This window comes from Odocoileus virginianus, chromosome 5 (genome assembly GCF_023699985.2).
Source record: "Odocoileus virginianus isolate 20LAN1187 ecotype Illinois chromosome 5, Ovbor_1.2, whole genome shotgun sequence".
NCBI classification, from domain to species: Eukaryota; Metazoa; Chordata; class Mammalia; order Artiodactyla; family Cervidae; genus Odocoileus; species Odocoileus virginianus.
This window is the reverse complement of record NC_069678.1, coordinates 64,095,939-64,116,935: the sequence shown is the minus strand read 5'-3', so window position 1 is coordinate 64,116,935 and position 20,997 is coordinate 64,095,939. Positions and strand designations below refer to the sequence as shown.

At 38.7% G+C, this 20,997-nt stretch overlaps 1 protein-coding gene across 8 annotated transcripts in view; it reads left to right on the top strand.

Annotated features, from left to right (window-relative positions):
* The first annotated feature begins 2,249 nt into the window (after positions 1–2,249).
* Positions 2,250–20,997, top strand: part of ATG4C (autophagy related 4C cysteine peptidase) — a 96,934-nt gene continuing 78,186 nt past the window's right edge. For 3 of the 8 annotated variants that reach the window (XM_070468053.1, XM_020885520.2, XM_070468052.1), the window contains exon 1: positions 2,252–2,340. The gene's annotated coding sequence lies outside the window, so the exon portion shown is untranslated. Of the gene's footprint in view, positions 2,388–6,659; positions 6,764–17,156; positions 17,351–20,997 lie in introns of all 8 variants that reach the window. The other 5 variants (XM_070468050.1, XM_020885516.2, XM_020885537.2 and 2 more) reach the window with 5 other exon arrangements.

The following is a 20,997-nucleotide window of genomic DNA, read 5'->3' as shown; positions in this document are numbered from 1 at the left end:
CAGAATATACAAGTCACACTTCCTAAAATCATGCGATTCAAAAAAAGACTTCAGTGCCCAGGCAGGGTACTTTGCCCCAGCAGCACTTATGTATTTGTTGAATAAAAATGAACATCTGGTCTAATTTTGACTCCTATGCAGTTTGCAATTGGCTGAATAGGAGTCAATTTAGAGGAGAGAATATTGCTGAGTACTGCAGCTCTCAGAATCTCTTTTAAAAACCTAAAGTCTGTTACATAAATTATGTACTCTTTAGACTCTTTCCCATGTTCATTTACACAATTGATCATGGAAACTGCTTTAGAAATATGTGTATCAAATATTTAGCATATTTCAAAGCTTCCTTAATAACATCCCTAATAAGTGGGTCTAATTATGTGTTTATTTACTACAAACACCTATGAATAGTAGATAACCTAATTATAGTTTGTTATTACCTCTGATCATTCCAATGAAAATGTTTTCTCTCATAGAGTTCACATTGCTTTGGTATATGAGTATAGAAAGCAGCAGATTGTTTTCTATGATCATAGGTTTTAAATATTTACCTGCTTGTGCTGCATAATTTAGCACTCGGGAGTTGGATAGATGCCATGCCAAGGTTACAGAATATATTTCCCCTCTGTGACTTCTATGTGAAGTTGTAAAAGTGGAAAGTATTCTACTGTTTTACTAACCAATTAAAATTTGTTTTGTACAAGTAAATCCACAGAATACCAATGTTTGTGGTATACAGTTTTATTTTGTATAATTACCATGTAGTTTAATTAAAGAATCAAAGCATTGTTTCTCACACCCTGTTATTGTATAATATTAAAAATAAAATATATTTGCTCTTGTAATCTATGAAAGTAACAGAAAATCACCCAGACAGCTTGTTAAATGTATATTATCTGTCCTCAGAAATCAAAACAGTTTTATATTTTAAAATGTGGATCCACTAGCTGTCTAATCAGGCAAGAAAACAGTTCTTTTGTTCGCTCACTAATAAATGTTACATCTTACTATATTCTTTGTGTGATTGGTTATTTGGTTGCCCTACTGCATAGCAGAAAATAAATAATTGTGCAGTTACCTGTTTTTGTGAGAGTAATAATAAAAATAATTCAAACCATTAAACACATAAAAAAATGAAAACGTTTTCAAATCTAATTTTGAACTTTTCAACTCTGCATTCTGAAAGATTTTCTTTCCCATGTGGTTTCATAGTCCGCTAGTACAGACTGTTAATTTTTCACTTCTAGCTCTTACTGTAATTCCCTACGCAATTCAGAAGCATGTCTCGTAGATCTTGTTCCAGCAAAATCTTACAGCATTACACTTTGCAATAATTTAGTATTTCTCTCAACACACCTTATGAAAGAGGATAAAAATTGCCATTTCATAAAAAGCCTTCGCAGACTGTTCTGTTTCAATTCTGGAAAATAATCTTAACATGGAAAATGAGAGCACATATTCCTTTATATTTTATAAGCATTTACCTATAGTCCCTTCAGAATACTTTCACAAAAAGAAAAGAAATACTTGTATTTTTTTTTTTTTTTTACCAAAGTGAAGCTTGGTAGAAAGGTCTACATTAATCTAAAGCATTTAGTGAGTCTTCTGAAATCGCTTTTGGGGTCTCCGGGTGTTTCGGGGAGAGTGAAAAAAATAAGCGGCACAGTGCATGCTGGATCTTGTAGTTCCCGCGTTCGAGGAGAGGGCGTGGTGTTCACGGCACGCTGGGAGTTGAAGTCTGTTCAACAGGAACTCAAGGCAGGAATGATGTTTTGTCTATCAGAGACACCGCTTATAGGTGGATACTTTCCCTTGGTTCTGTGCTTGCTATATTGGTGGCTTACAGTCTGGCTGGCGAAAGGAGCGAAAAAAGGATGGATGAAGTTAACTAGATCAGGGGCCTGTCGCTGTGGCTGTTGCACAGTTCAGTTCAGTCGCTCAGTTGTGTGCGACTCTTTGAGACCCCATGGACTGCAGCACGCCAGGCCTCCCTGCCCATCACCAACTCCCTGAGTTTACTCAAACTCATGTCCATCGAGTCGGTGATGCCGTCCCACCATCTCATCCTCTGTCGTCCCCTTTTTCTCCCGCCTTCAATCTTTCCCAGCATCAGGGTCTTGCCATTGGTCTGGCTATTGCTGCCTCCAATCAATAGGCTTTAATACCCCGGAAGTGGCTGACCTACTAGGTTTGAAGGGGGTGGGGTGGGGCGTTTCTCTGACTACGGTGGCCGGGGAGCTCGGGGAGCTCGAGGCGCCTGTGGCTGCTGCGCTGAGGTCGGAGAGTCGGCTTGTATGCCGGCTGCTTTTGGGGCGGCTGCTGCTGGAGCTGGAACGTTTCCCGGTTGGTGGCTCCTGCACATTGTTTACACTCCTCCAGTTCTCTTTTTGGTGAGGGAGCGACTTGAGGTTCTTCTCCTGACTCTGCTAGCCTCAGGAGAAGGTTGGGACTAAGTGTCTCTGGTCCCCTCGAACGATCGGGGCCCTTGAGGAAAGGGGGGGGGGGGGAGAGGGGGTCTTGCCCTCAATGGAAACCCTGTGGCCAACCTTTTCGGCTTTCTGGGGGTTTTGGCGTCACCCTCATCTCTCCTTTCTGGTATCATTTTTCTGACTCCTTGCCCTTCCTGGGCTCCAGAGCTAACTAACCGTAAGCCTTCCTGTGGGCAGCAGTTCCCCCTCTTCTAGAGGGTTTTCTTAGGTGTTTCAGGCACGATCTCTTTTCTCCTCAGTTCTTGCATCTATTTAGCTCCTTCCCTATTTTTCTCCGATAAAAAAAAGAAAAAAAACCCAAACCAGATCCTCAAGATCTTAATCTTCTCATTCCTCACTCCTTTATCCCTTTTTAGGCCTTTGTTACTGCTTGAGACACTTAATACATTTGCCTGAATATCTTAATGCTTTTCCATCCAGACCTTAACAGTTTACTCACTCTGTTTGGTTCCTACTCATCCTCAACCCTTCCACCTCCATCCGCATCTCAGGGCTTTTTATGTTGGAGGTTCAAATACATTGTTAGAACTGGTGAATACGAGAGACGTCAACGATCAGCTAAACGTGACTCTGTGGAGTTTATAATTAAGATCTCTTTGGCTTACGTTTTCGGTTTGTGTTGGTTATTTTCCCACAAGGGGTTACTACTACCCCATGGTTAAAGGAGAATACCTCCTCCTAGAGCTCCTTGTATCTGAAATACTTAGATGGGATCTTTTTCTCTTTTCCTACTCAAGACATATGTCCCCGGTGGAATTTTTACGATGATTTTATGTCAATAGCAGATAGACACAATTAATAGTAGATAGACACAATAGCTCTTTCCTCCTTTGTTGTTTATGATTGGTGATTAGATAGTGAGTCATTGAAAGTACCCAGAGGGATTGGAAAAGCTTTGAAAGGAAAAGTTTGTGTATAACCAATTTACAAAGTAATAAAGTGTCTTCCCTAAACAAGGGAGTTTCTAGTTAGTCCAATAATCTGATGCTATGTTGAATTAATAATCTCACTGTAAAGTTCTGGGATCTGTTTAAAGTTAAAAAGTAGCCAATACAAGAAGTGTTACAGGTTTGTAAGAAAAGTTTAAAACCCATTTTAACTGATCCTCTTTTTTATCCTGTAATATGGAATACAAATATATTGAAGAGTTTATTTGTTGTGATTGTTTATCACATATATATTTTGATGGAGCTGGTAAAACAGCTTTATATAATTTATTATTCACTGGTGTTTTGTAGACATAAACTTTTGTACTTCCTGGCTTTCTGGGGACCATGTAACTCCAGTAACTTTGCAGCTTTCTTTTATTCTCAGTATTTTACTACTCTGATAGTAAAATTATTGTTCTTCTTTAGGAATCAAATATAATCTCTATGTGTCAGTAAAGTATAATTATTAATACTTGTACACTGTCTAATTGGTGGTGTTATTCCTAACTAATCAAAAATGGTCTCAACCATGCTTAAGATTGAGGGTGAATGTACGTATATTTCAGAATTAATTCACTCATGAATTTTTTATTGGATAAATGATGAGGTTAGACATTACTCAAACTTTTTATATTTTCCTGAGATTTTATTCATTTAATAGGCATTTATTGAATGCTTCTTACTGTTTAACTATTGTCACACTATCATCAAAACATTTACTGAGAGCATCCTCTTTTTTTTTTTTTTTTTTTTTTGAGAGCATCCTCTTGTCCTCAGCTCTGTACTAGATGCTTTAAAGCATTATTGCATTGGATCATTATAACAACTCAGTGTGCTATTGAGTATTATTTACATTTAGCAGATGAAGAAACTGAAGCTCAAGGAATTCCAGTTGTTTAGTCCAGTTCCTTTTGATTCTTCCCTCTTACTACAGCTGCAAAGATTTGTTCTATACCCTGGAATATATTATTGTTGTTGTTCAGTCACCAAGTTGTATCCAACTCTGCGACCACATGGCCTGCAGCATGCCAGGCTTCCCTGTTCTTCACTCTCTCCTGGAGTTCACTTAAACTCATGTCCAGTGAGTTGGTGATGCCATTCAACCATCTCATCCTCTGTCATCCTCTTCTTCTGTCTTCAATCTTTCCCAACCTCAGGGTCTTTTCCAGTTAGCTGTTTCTTTGGGTCAGGTGGCCAAAGTATTGGAACTTCAGCTTCAACATCAATCCTTCCAATGAACACCCAGGACTGATCTCCTTTAGGGTTGACTCGTTGGATCTCCTTGCAGTCCAAGGGACTCTCAAGAGTCTTCTCCAGCACCACAGTTCAAAGGCATCAGTTCTTCAGTACTCAGCCTTCTTTATGGTCCAACTTTCACATTCATACATGACCACTGGAAAAACCATAGCTTTGACTAGATGGACCTTTGCTGGCAAAGTAAGTCTCAGCTTTTTAATATGCTGTCTAGGTTTGTCATGTCTTTTCTTCCAAGGAGCAAGTGTCTTAATTTCATGGCTTCACTGTCTGCAGTGATTTTGGGGCCCAAGAATATAAAGTCAGTCACTGCTTCCACTTTTTTTCCCCGTCTGTTTGCCATGAAGTGATGAGACCAGCTGCTGTGATCTTCATTTTTTGAATGTTGAGTTTTAAACCAGTTTTTTCATTCTCTTTCACCCTCGTGAAAAGGGCTCTTTATTTCCTGTTTTTTGCCTTTAAAGTGGTATCTGTGTTTCTGAGGTTATTGCTATTTCTCCCAGCAATCTTGATTCCAGTTTGTGAGTCATTCAGCCCAACATTTTTATGATGTACTCTGCAGTTCAGTTCAGTTCAGTTGCTCAGTCGTGTCTGACTCTTTGTGACCCCATGGACTGCAGCACGCCAGGCCTCCCAGTCCATCACCAACTCCCAGAGCTTGCTCAAACTCATGTCCATCAAGTCGGTGATGTCATCCAACCATCTCATCCTCTGTCATTCCCTTCTCCTCCTGCCTTCAATCTTTCTTCATCTTTCTCAGGGTCTTTTCAATGAGTCAGTTCTTTGCATCAGGTGGCCAAAGTAATGGAGCTTTGACTGTACTCTGCATTTAAGTTAAATAAGCAGGCTGACAATATACAGCCTTGACATACTCCTTTTCCAATTTTTAACCACTCTGTTGTTTCATGTCTGGTTCTAACTGTTGCTTCTTGACCGCATACTAGAGGGCTTTAATTCACTAGATACTTACTAAGCAACTATTATGTACCAGATGCTCTTCTAGATGCTGGGAATATAGCAGTCAACAAAAGGGACAAAAATCCCTTCTTTTAGGGAGCTTACACTCTATCAGAATGTGTGACATGTCAACCTTGCCTTCAGGAAACAGAAAATGCAACCAATATGGGGGGCTTCCCTTGTGGTTCAGATGGTAAAGAAAATGCAACCAATATGCATTAGATTTCATGTGTTTTAGAATGTTAAGGTTGAAAAACAGATTAGGGGATATTTCATGAAGAAATATGATCTAGAACTAAAGTATTGAGTAGGAATTTGGTAGATAGAAATTGGGAGGAAAGTAGGTCCAGTTTGAGGCATAAAATGAGCAAAATTCTAAATTATAGGAGAGAGATTAGTGGGAAGGACAGATAGCTGGAGTGTTTTGTATCTTCAGTTCTTTGCATATAGGTGCATAGTGTTGGTAGAATTTGAAGCAAATATTTAAATGAATGAAGCTAGGGCAAGAACTCAGCTGGCAACGTGGAATTAGGTAGGTGTAGTGTCATTATTCTGGGATTTAAGGAAAGGAATTGATTTGATAGCTGTTGGTGAAAGAACCAGTAGGCCCTGTTAATTATTGAATACTGGCAGTAGCACAATAGCCAATGGAAAAGGGAGGTTAGCCTACCAGGTTTGAACCGAGTGAGCCAGATTTACCTGTTTCATGAAATCATGAGGTTTTTTTTCCCCCTTGTTTATTTTATTCCAAGATGTGCCATTATTTTATGAACTGCTATGAAAGAAAAAAAAATGCCAATTAAGCATACAGTGATTGTTGACTGTAAGATGTATTCAATTTCAGAGTTACAGATGTAAAAATAAAAAAAATGAAAAAAATGTAACAATGTGTGATCTAGAAATGATGAAATAAGGTACTCCTTATAATGGTTCATGAACCTTATAACTACTTAATTTTTTTGAAATATTTATAAATAATTTGTAATCTTTGACGTGCATTCAGTCATTTAGCATTTATATATTTATTTACTAGGCACTTTTCTAGGCCACAGTGATATGGTGATGAGTAAATAGAGTCTCTACCACACAAAATGTACGAGGGAAGGCAGACATAAATCAAGTGTTCCATCAAAAAAGGTAACGGTGCAACTGTTCGTTATGTTTTATGAAAAAAACTAGATGTTATACGGAAGAAACACTGTTTACAGAGAAGAGAGTGCAGATGAGAAGAGGCCATATAAGAGGCGGTAAAACCCTAGATAAAGTGATGGTGAAGATAGATAAAAGTGGATGGGTTTTAGAGATGTTTAGGTGTGGAATTTGGTGATTAATTGGGTATGGGAAATGAGGGAGAGAAAGGTGACACTGGTCACCACTAGATTTTTTTAACTAGATGGATTGTGGTACAGTTCATGAGACAGAAAACAATGTAAGATGACTGGGTTTGGGGGGCACATGCTTTGTTTGTTTTCACTGTGGCATCAGTGTTAAAGGTTATGTCTTAATTATTCTTTTTTTCCTTTTATGTCATTGTTTAAGTATATTTGAGGAATAGTGTACCTGAAATAAGTTTTTTCAGTATTATTTTTCTTGGGTGGGCAGGGAGGAAGTTCTAGATGAAGGCCTTTGGAAAAATATTGGAATTTGTTTTGAATTTATATGTAACATATTTAACCATGTATATGAATAGATAACTGAGTAATAAAGCTATATATCATCTTTATTTTCACTTGGGATTTGGCAATAAATTGGGCATCTGGTTAAATTCTAACTTCATTCAGTTGGTATATATATAAGTATAAATGTGTTTTAGGGAATGCTTTTGGTTTTTTCTGAAATGACTCCTTTATGTAATTTTTGGTAGATATTGGATCAGTACAGTTGGTTATTTAAAATTTATATTTCATAGTAAAAAGCTGTAGAGAGTACAGAGCAAAAAGCTTGGGCTTGGAGTCAGGTTGCCTGGATTCACGGTGTGTTTTGCTGTTTTGTAGCAGTATAATCTTGCAGGATTTAGCCTTTGTTAGTTTTTAAATCTATAAAATGAGTATAGTAATAGTACCTGGCTTATAGAGTTGTTGTGAAGATTAAATGAGATGGGATGTGTGCATAGGTTAATAAAATTCCCAGTACAGAGTTTGTTTTATTATTGTTATGATTATTATTATAGTGATGTGTCTGAGATCATCTGGACTTCTGTACAACGTTTTAATTTTAGACTTCCTTTTAACTTACAGATCTCAACTGGGTAAAAATTTTTGTTTGGTAGTCATATTTGGGTTTGGGGGAAATATAAGAAAGCTTTTGTTAATTCACAATTCAGTTCAGTTCAGTCTCTCAGTCGTGTCCGACTCTTTGCGACCCCATGAATCGCAGCATGCCAGGCCTCCCTGTCCATCACAAACTCCCAGAGTTTACTCAAACTCATGTCCATTGAGTCGGTGATGCCATCCAGCCCTCTCATCCTCTGTCGTCCCCTTCTCCTCCTGCCCCCAATCCCTCCCAGCATCAGGGTCTTTTCCAATGAGTCAACTCTTTGCATTAGGTAGCCAAAGTATTGGAGTTTCAGCTTCAGCATCAGTCCTTCCAATGAACACCCAGGACTGATCTCCTTTAGGATGGACTGGTTGGATCTCCTTGCAGTCCAAGGGACTCTCAAGAGTCTTCTCCAACAGCACAGTTCAAAAGCATCAATTCTTCGTCGTGCAGCTTTCTTCACAGTCCAACTCTCACATCCATACATGACCACTGGAAAAACCATAACCTTGACTAGACAGACCTTTGTTGGCAAAGTAATGTCTCTGCTTTTTAATATGCTATCTAGGTTGGTCATAACTTTCCTTCCAAGGAGTAAGCGTCTTTTAATTTCATGGCTGCAATCACCATCTGCAGTGATTTTGGAGCCCCCAAAAATAAAGTCTGACACTGTTTCCACTGTTTCCCCATCTATTTGCCATGAAGTGATGGGACCAGATGCCATGATCTTAGTTTTCTGAATGTTGAGCTTTAAGCCAACTTTGTAACTCTCCTCTTTCACTTTCATCAAGAGGCTTTTTAGTTCCTCGTCACTTTCTGCCATAAGGGTGGTGTCATCTGCATATCTGAGGTTATTGATATTTCTCCCGGCAATCTCGATTCCAGCTTGTGCATCTTCCAGCCCAGCGTTTCTCATGATGTACTCTGCATATAAGTTAAATATTCACAATTACTCATCCTAAATGAGTTAGCACATGTCATCTTTCACAGAATTCTCACCAGAATCTGCCTGTCAATGCAGGAGACTCAGATTTGATCCCTGAGTCAGGAAGATCCCCTGGAGAAGGAAATGGTAACCCACTCCAGTATTCTTGCCTGAAGAATCCCATGGACAGAGGAGCCTGGCGGGCTATGGTCGGTTGCAAAAGAGTTGGACATAACTTAGTGACTAAATAACAACACTAACAGCTGTAATTGGAAATTAACGATGGACTAGCTTGTAATTACTTATTATTTGTTAAAATTATTACTTTTATTTTTCAGTCCAACCTTTCTGGACTTTTATTGGATTTTGGGTCTTATAGATAGGGTGAAAAAGTAGTTAAATGTTATAAAATCTGATCAGCTGCTCTAAAGTCAATTTAATTTCCACCCTACTTTTTTCCCCCAACTTAACTTTCCTTTGAAAGTTATAAACCTATAAAAAAAGTTGAAAGAGTAATATAACACCTATATATCCTTCACCTAGATTCACTTGTTACCATTATGGCTCGTTTGCTTTTTCTCTAGGGTGTGTGTGCGCACACATACATACACATATATGTGCGTGTGTGTGCACTTAGTCAATTTAGTCATGTCCAACTCTTTGTCACTCCATGGGCTATCGTCCACCAGACTCCTCTGTCCATGGGTTTCTCCAGGCAAGAATACTGGAATGGGTTGCTATTTCTTCCTCCGGGGGATCTTCTCAACCCAGGGATGCAACTCACATCTTTTACGTCTGCCTGCATTGACAGGTGAGTTCTTTACCACTAGTGCCACCTGGAAGCACACACACAAATGCACACTTTTTTTTCTTGTTGAACCATTTGAAAGTTAAGTGGAAACATCATGACACTGTCTTCCTAAATATTTTGTCATGCATCTCTTAAGATCTAGGACACCCTCTTAACATAACTATAATGCTATTAGCATACCCAAATAATTTGATTTTTATTTGATAATATTACCTAATGTATAGGCCGTATGAAAAAAATTCATATTTACCCAAATGTTCCAGTAATTTCCCTTATAACTTTTCAGGAAAAAAAATATTAAATTTAAGAAGAGATTATAAAATATATTTAGTTGTCACATCTCTCTGTTTTCTTTTTTCTAGAACAATCCTCATCTTTTTCCTCCTGTCTTCCTTCCTTTTTCTCTTTTTGGTCTTTCAAGACTTTGACAGTTTTGAAAAGTCCAGGCCAGTTGTATGTAGAATGTCTCACAAACTGAATTTGATTGTTTCCTCACAGTTGCAGGCTATGTGTTTTTTTTCCTAAGCTTGTCATTATTTGGTAGTTATTGTAAACTTTTCATTTGATTACTTCAAGAGTAATATGATGATAATTTGTAAGTTATTGGTGATGTTAAGGTTGACCGCTTAGGTTAGACAGATTCCTACGTTCTAAAGATATATATTCTGTTTTGTATTTAATAATTAATCTCTGGGGGTGTTACTTTATCATTGAATATTCTGTTTTCTATTAATTTTTTTCTATAACAGTGGTTTTAGTAAACATAGACGATCCTTTTCTGAATCAACCATGGCATTGGTGGTTTGCAAATAATGGTTTTCCAGTTCTCTCATTCCATCTACATATGTTGGTTGACTGTCTCTCTAAAGAAAATGTATTCCTTCTCCTTTCCTTTTTAGTTTCGTTGTGTAACCAATGATTCCTTTTTAAAAAATTTATCCAGTGTGATGATCTGTTACTATTATTCTTTTAAAAAATAATTACATTAATTAGTTAGTTTATTTTTGGCTGTGTTGGGTCTTCACTGCTGCACGGGCTTTTCTGTAGTTTGCCAAGTGGGCTTCTCGTTGCAGTGGCTTCTCTTGTTGTGGAACGTGGGCCCTAGGGTGTACAGGTTTCAGTAGTTGTGGTACGTGGGCTCAGTAGTTGCTGTTCTTGGGCTCTAGAGTACAGGCTCAATAGTTGTGGTGCACAGGCCTAGTTACTCGCAGCATGTTGAATCTTCCTGGACCAGGGATTAAACCCAGGTCTCCTGCATTGACAGGTGGTTTCTTACCACTGAGCCACCAGGGAAGCCCGTGTTAGCATTATTCTTTTTTGATGATTGAGTTATCTCAAATTTGATTAGTCCCTTCAAAGTAGTTCCTATGACCTTTGTATATGTCCATATTGGCATTTGGGTACCTTCTTCCTTTTTTGTACAACAAGTGTTCCAGGCTTACCTTATATATTGTCTGCTTGAGGTTTGGAATCAACACTTTTATCACCCTCTTTTACCACCAGCACCCTTGTTCGTTTTAGTGGAAAAATGGTACTTAGAAACCAAAATTTGGGCATTCAAAAAGCTTGTTACTACTGGAGTATCATTGCTTTTGGGCCCTTTAAATGGACACACACACACACACACACACACACGCGCACACGCACATGTTTTAAAAGAAATCATGATTTTAGAGGATACCTTCAAGTTCAAAACCACAGAGTTCAGCTTTACCTTTACTCAGTTTATATTTATGTCTCCCTTTTCCTACAGGGAGAATTCTGATTCTCAGCCATATTAATATATTTACTCATTTATATTTATTCTGTCTTACACACATGTATGCCTGGAGGAGGGCATGGCAACCCACTCCAGTATTCTTGCCTGGAGAATTCCATTGACAGAGGAGCTTGGCAGGCTACAGTCCATGGGGTCGCAAAGAGTCAGACATGACTGAGCGACTAAGCATGCACGCACAAGTACACACACACCACACACACACATATGATAGTTTTGGAATTACTGTACTGATACTGATTTACCAAGTAAAGATTTGGAATTACTGTACTGATACTGATTTACCAAGTAAAGATTTCGTGGCCAGTTTATGTCCTTAGAATATATCCCTCTAAAGATGTATAGTCGAAGTAGATGTTCAGAGTTATTTGAATTATTTTTCTGTGATTATGTTATCAATTTAGAATATAGTTAAGTTCCTACTAAACTACTTTTTAATAGACTTCCTGTAAAATTGGTTACCTGTAAAACTACTAAAGTAGACATAATAATTTAAAATGATATCATAATATATAGTAATAGGAAACTCTAGAACAGTTAGAGAATATGCAGTTTTTATCTTTATAAGGCTTTAAACTCATAGCTCTATTTTCAAACTGGTGTCATTTTTTATTATTTAAAATTAAAAATATTGAGAAAAATGACATATTCCAGTTGTAAGCCAGAACAATTGTGCTTGTGAACATTTTAAACAATGCTCTTCTTTTGACTGATAATACAATTCAAGCATTAATCTTTGACAATAGATATAATTGTGCAGGGTACTTTAACTCACTCCTAAAAACTATGGCTAGTGTTTTCCTGTATTTACACCCAGAATAGAAAGTTGTTATTTATATGTCCTTGTTCTTCATAGTTAAAGAATGCCTTTTCATGTGTGAATATTCTCACTGGAAAGGGAAAAAATATTTCTCTTAATAATTGAGCATTTTATATTTCTAATGTGAGACATAGCCACATTCAGTCTTGAGTTCTGATTAGTTATAAACATCTTGCTTATTAAAATGCAGTGTTAATGGGGACAGGAACTGGGTTTTGTGGCTTATTGTATTTTGTATAGTGCCTTACAGAAGTAAGCACTGCAATACTGGATGAATGTGTTTATATGATATGTAATTTCTAGTTTCAATAACATGGTTGCACCTTTTCCTTGACAAGGGTATCTAATGGAATGGGACTTGGAAGAGATCTTATCCAAAGTTGTTTGTTACAAATTTCAAAATCACTGTGTCTCACACTGAATCCCCCATCTTTCTTTAGCTTTTTATCCCTGGGTTCCCCTTTTCTGTTAATAGTATCATTATCCTCTTAGACATCAGACCTGAAATCTCAGTCACTTTAGTCTCTCTCCTGTATGTGGGCATATAAATATTCATATATGATGTTGTTCATTCTGCCGTCTCAAGTTTCTTGCTTGTATCTCCTTATTCCTTATCCCCTTACCAGCACCCTGATTGAGGCACTCGTTACCACTCATATAACAATCCTCTGACTAACTGAAGGAATTAAAAATATTGAAAGTGAAAAGAGTTGAGGGGGGTGGGGCAAAGAGCAAGAAGTATGTCTTTTTTTTTTAAGATTTATTTTTGTCTGCACTGGGTGTTGGTTGCTGCTCGAGGGCTTTCTCTAGTTGTGGAGAGCTGGGGGTGCTCTCTGGGTGTGTTTTGCCAGCTTCCCGTTTGGTGGCTTATCTCGTTGCACAGCAGAGGCTCTAGGTGCCCAGGTGTCAGTAGTCGCAGCATGTGGGCTGTAGAACGCATGCTCAGCAGTTGTGGTGCAGGGACTTAGTTGCCTCCCAGCATGTGGGATCTTCCCAGAGCAGGGTTCGAACCCATGTCCTCTGCGTTGGCAGGCTGATTCTTAACCCCTCAACCATGAGGGGAGCCCAAGAAGTTTGTCTTAAACTTTCTGATGGGCTGTCAAATGGAAGAGGGATTGATTTCAGAAAACATAGCCAGGAACTGTTAGTGGAAATTATCAGGACAGAGACTTTTGGTTCTATATGTCTTTCAAGCAAGTGTAGGTGTTTATAATTCTTGTTATTGTTCAGTAGCTAAGTTGTCTCCGACTCCTTGTGACTCCAGGAACTCCAGCATGACAGGCTTCCCTGTCCTTCATATCTTCTGGAGTTGGCTCAAACTCATGTCCATTGAGTCACTAATGCCATCCAACCATTTCATCCTCTTTTGTCCCCATCTCCTCCTGTTCTCAGTCATTCCCGGCATCAGGATTTTTTCCAATGAATTGGCTCTTGGCATCAGGTGGCCAAAGTATTGGAGCTTCAGCTTTAGTATCAGTCATTTGAGTGAATGTTCAGGATTGGTTTCCTTTAGGATTGATTGGTTTAATCTCCTTGATATCCAAGGGACTCGTTATGTTAGTAGAGAATATGCAGTTTAAAATGTTATCAAACTTTTAAACTTATAGCTGTATATTCAGCTCAGTACAAAGCTCATTATATACTGAGCTCCCTGTCCTAGGAGTGTTCATTCAGAGACTGGTTGAATGCACTTGGCAAGGTTGTTGTAAAGGAAATTGTGCTGCTGTAGGAGTGGATGAACCTGATTAGTGATTAATAAGTCCAAACCAGAGAGCGGATCAGATTCCTGGGAGAAGAGTGATTTTTTTTTTTTTTAACTTACACATTTTCTTTCACTGCTGCTCACATCCAAGCATGTGGAAGATAGGATTAGGAGAAGCTACTGGTAGATTGGAGTGTACTGGGTGGGAAAATGGCCAAGACTATTAATATTATTACTTAATAGTTCCTAGATGCTTTTAAGTTCCTCTTTAATCCTAAGATTCTGACATCCTTGAGTTTTTATAGAGGTTAAGTTTATTTTGTTAATTAAATAACTTGACCTAGTGTTTTATTTCTTATATATAGACTGTATACTTAATAGCTTGCAAAGTGGCATTTTTAAGTATGGAGGCTGCAAGCATTCATAGTTATCTTGGCATCATCAGAGGTTACTGAGGTACTGACATAAGGCAAAAGGAGACGAGAGTGGCAGAGGATGAGATGGTTAGATAGCATCACTGACTCAGTGGACAGGAATCTGAGCAAACTCCTGGAGATAGTGAAGGGCAGGGAAGTCTGGTGCACTGCAGTCCATCAGGTCAAAAGAGTCGGACCCAACCTAGCACCTGAACAACCAATCAAACCATAGTCAATATTATGTTCTTCTTCGAGATAAGATCAAGGAGTGCTTAAGACAGCCCAGAAAACAGTAAAAGTTCTTATTGTAGTCTTTAACTGTTTAGGTTGGTTATCATGATGACTTTATAATCTGTGAACAAGTAATACTCTGTGCTGCACAGGTGAAGGTTTTTGCCTACTGGCACTTGATACCACTCATTGTTGTTGTTCAGTCACTCAGTTGTGTTCTACTCTTTTTGACCCATGCACTGCAGCATGCCAGGCTTCCTTGTCCTTCACCATCTCCCAGAGCTTTCTCAACTCATGTCCATTGAGTTGGTGATGCCATCCAACCGTCTGGTCCTCTGTCATCCCCTTCTCCTCCTGCCCTCAATCTTTCCCAGCATCAGGTTCTTTTCTAAGGAGTTGACTCTTTGTATCAGGTGGCCAAAGTATTGGAGTTTCCACTTCAGCATCAGTCCTTCCGATGAATATTCAGGATTGATTTCTTTTAAGATTGATTGATCTGCTTGCAATCCAAGGGACTCTCAAGAGTCTTCTCCAACACCACAGTTAGAAAGCATCAATTCTCCTGCACTCAACCTTCTTTATTGTCCAGCTCTCACATCCATACATGATTACCAGAGAGTAGTTTTGACTAGATGGACTTTTGTTGGCAAAGTAATGTCTCTGCTTTTTCATATGCTGTCTAGGTTTGTCATGGCTTTTCTTCCAAGGAGCAAGCGTCTTTTAATTGCATGGTTGCAGTCACCATCTGCAGTGATTTTGGAGCCCAAGAAAATAAAGTCTGTCACTATTTCCACTTTATCCCTATCTATTTGCCATAAAGTGATGGGACTGGATGCCATGATCTTAGTTTTTTGAATGTTTGGGTTTTAAGTCAGCTTTTTCACTCTCTTTCACTTTCATCAAGAGGCTCTTTAGTTCTTCTTCACTTTCTGCCCTAAGGGTGGTGTCATCTGCGTATCTGAGGTTATTGATATTTCTCCCAGCAGTCTTGATTCCAGCATGGCATTTCACATGATGTACTCTGCATGTAATTTAAATAAGCAGTGTGAACATATACAGCCTTGACATGCTTCTTTCCCAATTTTGAACCAGTCTGTTGTTCCATGTCTGGTTCCAACTGTTGCATCTTGAGTTGCATACAGGTTTCTCAGGAGGCAGGTAAGGTGGTTTGGTATTCACATCTCTTGAAGAGTTTTCCAGTTTGTTTTCATCCACACAAAGTCTTTCGCATAGTCAGTGATGCAGAAGTAGATGTTTTTCTGGAATTCTCTTGCTTTTTTTATTATCCAATGGATGTTGGCAATTTGATCTCTGGCTCCTCTGCCTTTTCTAAATCCAACTTACACATCTGGAAGTTCTTGCTTCACGTACTGTTGAAACTTAGCTTGGAGGATTTTGAGCACTACCTTGCTGACATGTGAAATGAGTTCAATTGTGCACTAATTTCAACATTCTTTGGCATTGCCCTTCTTTAGGATGGGCTTCCCTTGTGGCTCAGCTGGTAAACAATCGCCTGCAATGCAGGAGACCTGGGTTTGATCCCTGGGTTGGAAAGATCCCCAACTTCTCCCCAACCTTGGGAGAAGGTAAAGGCTACCCACTCCAGTATTCTGGCCTGGAGAATTGTATAGTCCATGGGGTCACAAAGAGTTGGACACAACTGAGTGACTTGCACTTTTACTTTCTTTGGGATTGGAATGAAAACAGATCTTTTCCCGTCCTGTGGCCACTGCTTAGTTTTCCAAATTTGCTGGCATATTGAGTACAGCACTGTCACAGCATCATCTTTTTGGATCTGAAATAGCTCAACTGGAATTCCATCACCTCCACTACCTTTGTTCGTAGTGATGCTTCCTAAGGCCCACTTGACTTTACATTCCAGGATATCTGACTCTAGGTGAGTGATCACACCATCCTGGTTATCTGGGTCATTAAGATCTTTTTTTGTATAATTCTTCTGTATATTCTTGCCACGTCTTCTTAATATCTTCTGTTTCTGTTAGGTCCATACCGTTTCTGTCCTTTATTGTACCCATCTTTGCATGAAATACTCCCTTGGTATCTCTAGTTTTCTTGAAGAGATCTCTAGTCTTTCCCATTCTATTGTTCTTTATTTCTCTGCATTGATCTCTTAGGAAGTCTTTCTTATCTCTCCTTGCTATTCTTTGGAACTCTGCATTCAGATGGATATAGCTTTCCTTTTCTCCCTTGTCTTTTGCTTCTCTTCCTTTCTTAGCTATTTGTGAGGCCTCCTCAGACAACCATTTTGCCTTTTTGCATTTCTTTTTCTTGAGGACAGTTTTGATCACCACCTCCTGTACAATATTACGAACCTCCGTTCATAGTTCTTCAGGCACTTTTATCAGATCTAATCCCTTGAATCTATTTGCCACTTCCACTGTTTAATTGTAAGAGATTTGATTTAAGTCTCACCTGAATGGCCTAGTGGTTTCCCCTACTTTCTTGAATTTAAGTCTGAATTTTGCAGTACAACTCATATGTGAGGATAAATGTCTGTTTAGTACTAAGTTTTTTTCATTTCAAATTTAAGAGAACACATAAATAGTACGTTTTATTTATATCATTACACAGTAGCTGTGCATTGATTTAGTGTCTTTAAATGGAGGATGCAATCCTGAAGAATTCTAAGAATGTTTGCAGGATGTATACTTGAGGGAAAACTACCAAATCAGCTTCTGGATATGCGTGCATGCTCAGTTGCTAAGTCTCTTTGCAACCCCATGAACTGTTGCCCACCAGCCTCCTCTGTCCTTGGAATTTTCCAGGTAAGAATACTGGAGTGGGTTGCCATTTCCTCCTCCAGAGGGTCTTCCCAACTCAGGGATCAAACCCACGTCTAATGTGTCTCCTACATTGGCAGGTGGGTTCTTTACCACTGAGCCACCCGGGAAGCCACTGAATATGCATGTCCTGCCTTTACAGTGTTTCTTGTCCTTTCCTCAGTCTTTTTATCTCGTATTGCCATTTACATTGCTTAACCCTTTAGCTCTGAAAGAGGACAATCTGAGTAAGTATTACTTGTACTCTCCCTTTCTTCATATTTGCTACTTTAAAAAAGCCTTGCTAGGTTTAAAAACTGAACATTTTTAGGCTAGTTTTAGTTCCATGCATGAACGTAGAAGACTGGCAAATATAGGAAAAGAGAGGGAATAGAAGTGAGTGTAACAGTTGATTTTTCTGTAAACAAAAGAACTGAGATGGAAATAAGAAATAACAAGAGATGGCAGGCCAACATATTGAGAGACATTCAAGGTAGACAAGGGATTGATATTTGTTACTAAAAAAGGAAGCAGGTAGAAACGGTTACAGTAGATGAAAAACTTCCTCAAAGCTCATTTTATTTGATGGTATAGCTAAACGCACATGAAAAATTCTAAATCAATATCTATATTCCTTTTGCTGCAGAATACCATTTGGGGAAGATGCTCAAGCATACACAAATCCCAGAAGCCTGCAGTGTTTTCGTTGGTTGTACTATGTGACTGAGATGTATTCTGTAGAATCAGTCCCTAAAGTTCTGTCAGGAGTTTTTACTGGCTTTAAATCCTCAGTGGATAAAATGTTCTATTTATTGCCACGTGAGAGAAGCTGGTTACCCTCACCTGCCCTTTAAGGGCATGGATTTGAGTATCTTTTACATTTATCAGTTTGTGATTTATCGACTGTCTTAATGCATGGTCTGGTTAGATAAGTGACTCTCTGAAACTGACATTTAGGTCTCAATGGATATTTTCATATCAAATGTAGTTCTGCCTTCCAAAATAGATCTATTTAGTCTTCACTGTCTTTTCAAATCATTAACAATAAAGTTTAGTAATAAACCTCATCTAGTAGCTTTATCTGTATTTACTGAGTTAAAGAGTTTCCTCATTTTCGTGACGGTGGTTTAGTTGCTAGTCATGTCTGACTCTTGCGACCCCATGGACTGTAACCCACCAGGCTCCTCTGTCCATGGGATTTCCCAGGCAAGAATACTGGAGTGGGTTGCTATTTCCTTCTCAAGTGGATCTTCCTGACTCAGAGATTGAACCCACATCTTCATTGCAGTCAGATTCTTTACTGCTGAGCCACCAGAATTCCCTTTCTCTTCTTTAATGCTATTAAAAAAATATTTATTTACTTTTTGCTGCGTTGGGTCTTACTTGCAGCATGTGGAATTTTTCGTTGTGGCGCATGGGCTTCTCTTTGGTTGTGTCCCGCAGGCTCCAGAGCATGTGGATTCTGTAGTTGAGGCATGCGGGCTTACTTGCCCCATGGCTGTGGGATTTTAATTACCTGACCAGAGATCGAATCTGTAACCAGAGACTGAACCTATGTCCCCTGCGTTGGAAGGCAGTTCTTATCCACTGGACCACCAGGGAAACCAAAATGCTATTATTTTTTAATTCAAAATGGATTTGTCAGAAGGTAAACAGCAAACGGAGAAGGCAATGCACCCCACTCCAGTACTCTTGCCTGGAAAATCCCGTGGGCGGAGGAGCCTGGTAGGCTACAGTCCATGGGGTCGGGAAGAGTCGGACACGACTGAGCGACTTCACTTTCACTTTTCACTTTCATGCATTGGAGAAGGAAATGGCCACCCACTCCAGTGTTCTTGCCTGGAGAATCCCAGGGATGGGAGCCTGGTGGGCTGCCGTCTATGGGGTCACACAGAGTTGGACATGACTGACGTGACTTAGCAGCAAACAGCAAACAGAAATGTGGAAATGGTGGATGATAAGATTCATTGTACTATGCATTAGTAAAGAAAGTTTATTCGGAAAAAAAGGTTACTAATTTCTCTTAAGTTTTAAGAAATAAATCATGAATCTCTTGTGAGAAGTATTTGGAAATTGTGAAGAATGCTATTTGGATGGTTTTCCAGACTGAAACTCTGACAGCACTACATAAAATTACCAAGAATTTTGGCATATTTTTTTCCCCCTGGGGCAGTCCCACCAAGTATTTGAGGTATCACAGGAGATTGAAATATACTGGATAATAAGTAAATCATCTTTTCATTTCATACTTGATAAATATATGAATTTTAGTTCATTTTTATTTATTTTTAAATCAGGAAAGCTTTTGGAAAGGAAATTAGTGGGTGGGCATAGTTTAGAATTGTGGTTTCTTCATTTTTTATTTTCTCGTTTGTAGTTAAAGTGCTGTTTGTCTTGTCTTTCGCCTGGCTTTCTTCATATAAATATGAAGAAAAAAGTTGTTCTCTTCATTGATTTTTAACTAAATACATACTCTTTTTTTGTCCAGTTTTCTTAAGATGTAATTGACATCCAGCACTATATAAGTTTAAGATGTATAACATAGTGATTTGACTTACATACATGATGAAAAAATGACTATCAATAAGTGGAGTGAACATCCATCATCTTGTAGATACAAAACTAAAGAAATAGAACATTTTTTTTCTTGTGGTGGGAATTCTTACTATCTGCTCTCTTAACAGCCATCATATATAACACACAGCAGGGTTAATTATATTTATCATGTTGTTAATTCCATTCCTAGTACTTATTTATCTTATAACTGGAAGTTTCTACCTTTTGACTACCTTCATCCAGTTCCTTCCCTCCTCTCATGTTTCGTAAACACAAATATGATTTTTCTATGAGTTTGTTTTTGATATATAATTGACCTAAACACTATGTTATTGATATTTCTCCAGACAGTCTTGATTCCAGCTTGTGCTTCTTCCAGCCCAGCGTTTATCATGATGTACTCTGCATATAAGTTAAATAAGCAGGTGACAATATACAGCCTTGAAGCACTCCTTTTCAAACTATTTGGAACCAGTCTTGTTCCATGTCCAGTTCTAACTGTTGCTTCCTGACCTGCATATAGGTTTCTCAAGTGGTTTCTCAAGAGTTCCCATCTCTTTCAGAATTTTCCACAGTTTATTGTAATCCACACAGTCAAAGGCTTTGGCATAGTCAATAAAGCAGAAATAGATGTGCAAATGACACCACCCTTATGGCAGAAAGTGAAGAGGAACTAAAAGCCTCTTGATGAAAGTCAAAGAGGAGAGTTACAAAGTTGGCTTAAAGCCCAACATTCAGAAAACTAAGATCATGGCATCTGGTCCCATCACTTCATGGCAAATAGATGGGGAAACAGTGGAAACAGTGTCAGACTTTATTTTTGGGGGCTCCAAAATCACTGCAGATGGTGATTGCAGCCATGAAATTATAAAGACGCTTACTCCTTGGAAGGAAAGTTATGACCAACCTAAATAGCATATTAAAAAGCAGAGACATTACTTTGCCAACAAAGGTCTGTCTAGTCAAGGTTATGGTTTTTCCAGTGGTCATGTATGGATGTGAGAGTTGGACTGTGAAGAAAGCTGAACGCCGAAGAATTGATGCTTTTGAACTGTGGTGTTGGAGAAGACTCTTGAGAGTCCCTTGGACTGCAAGGA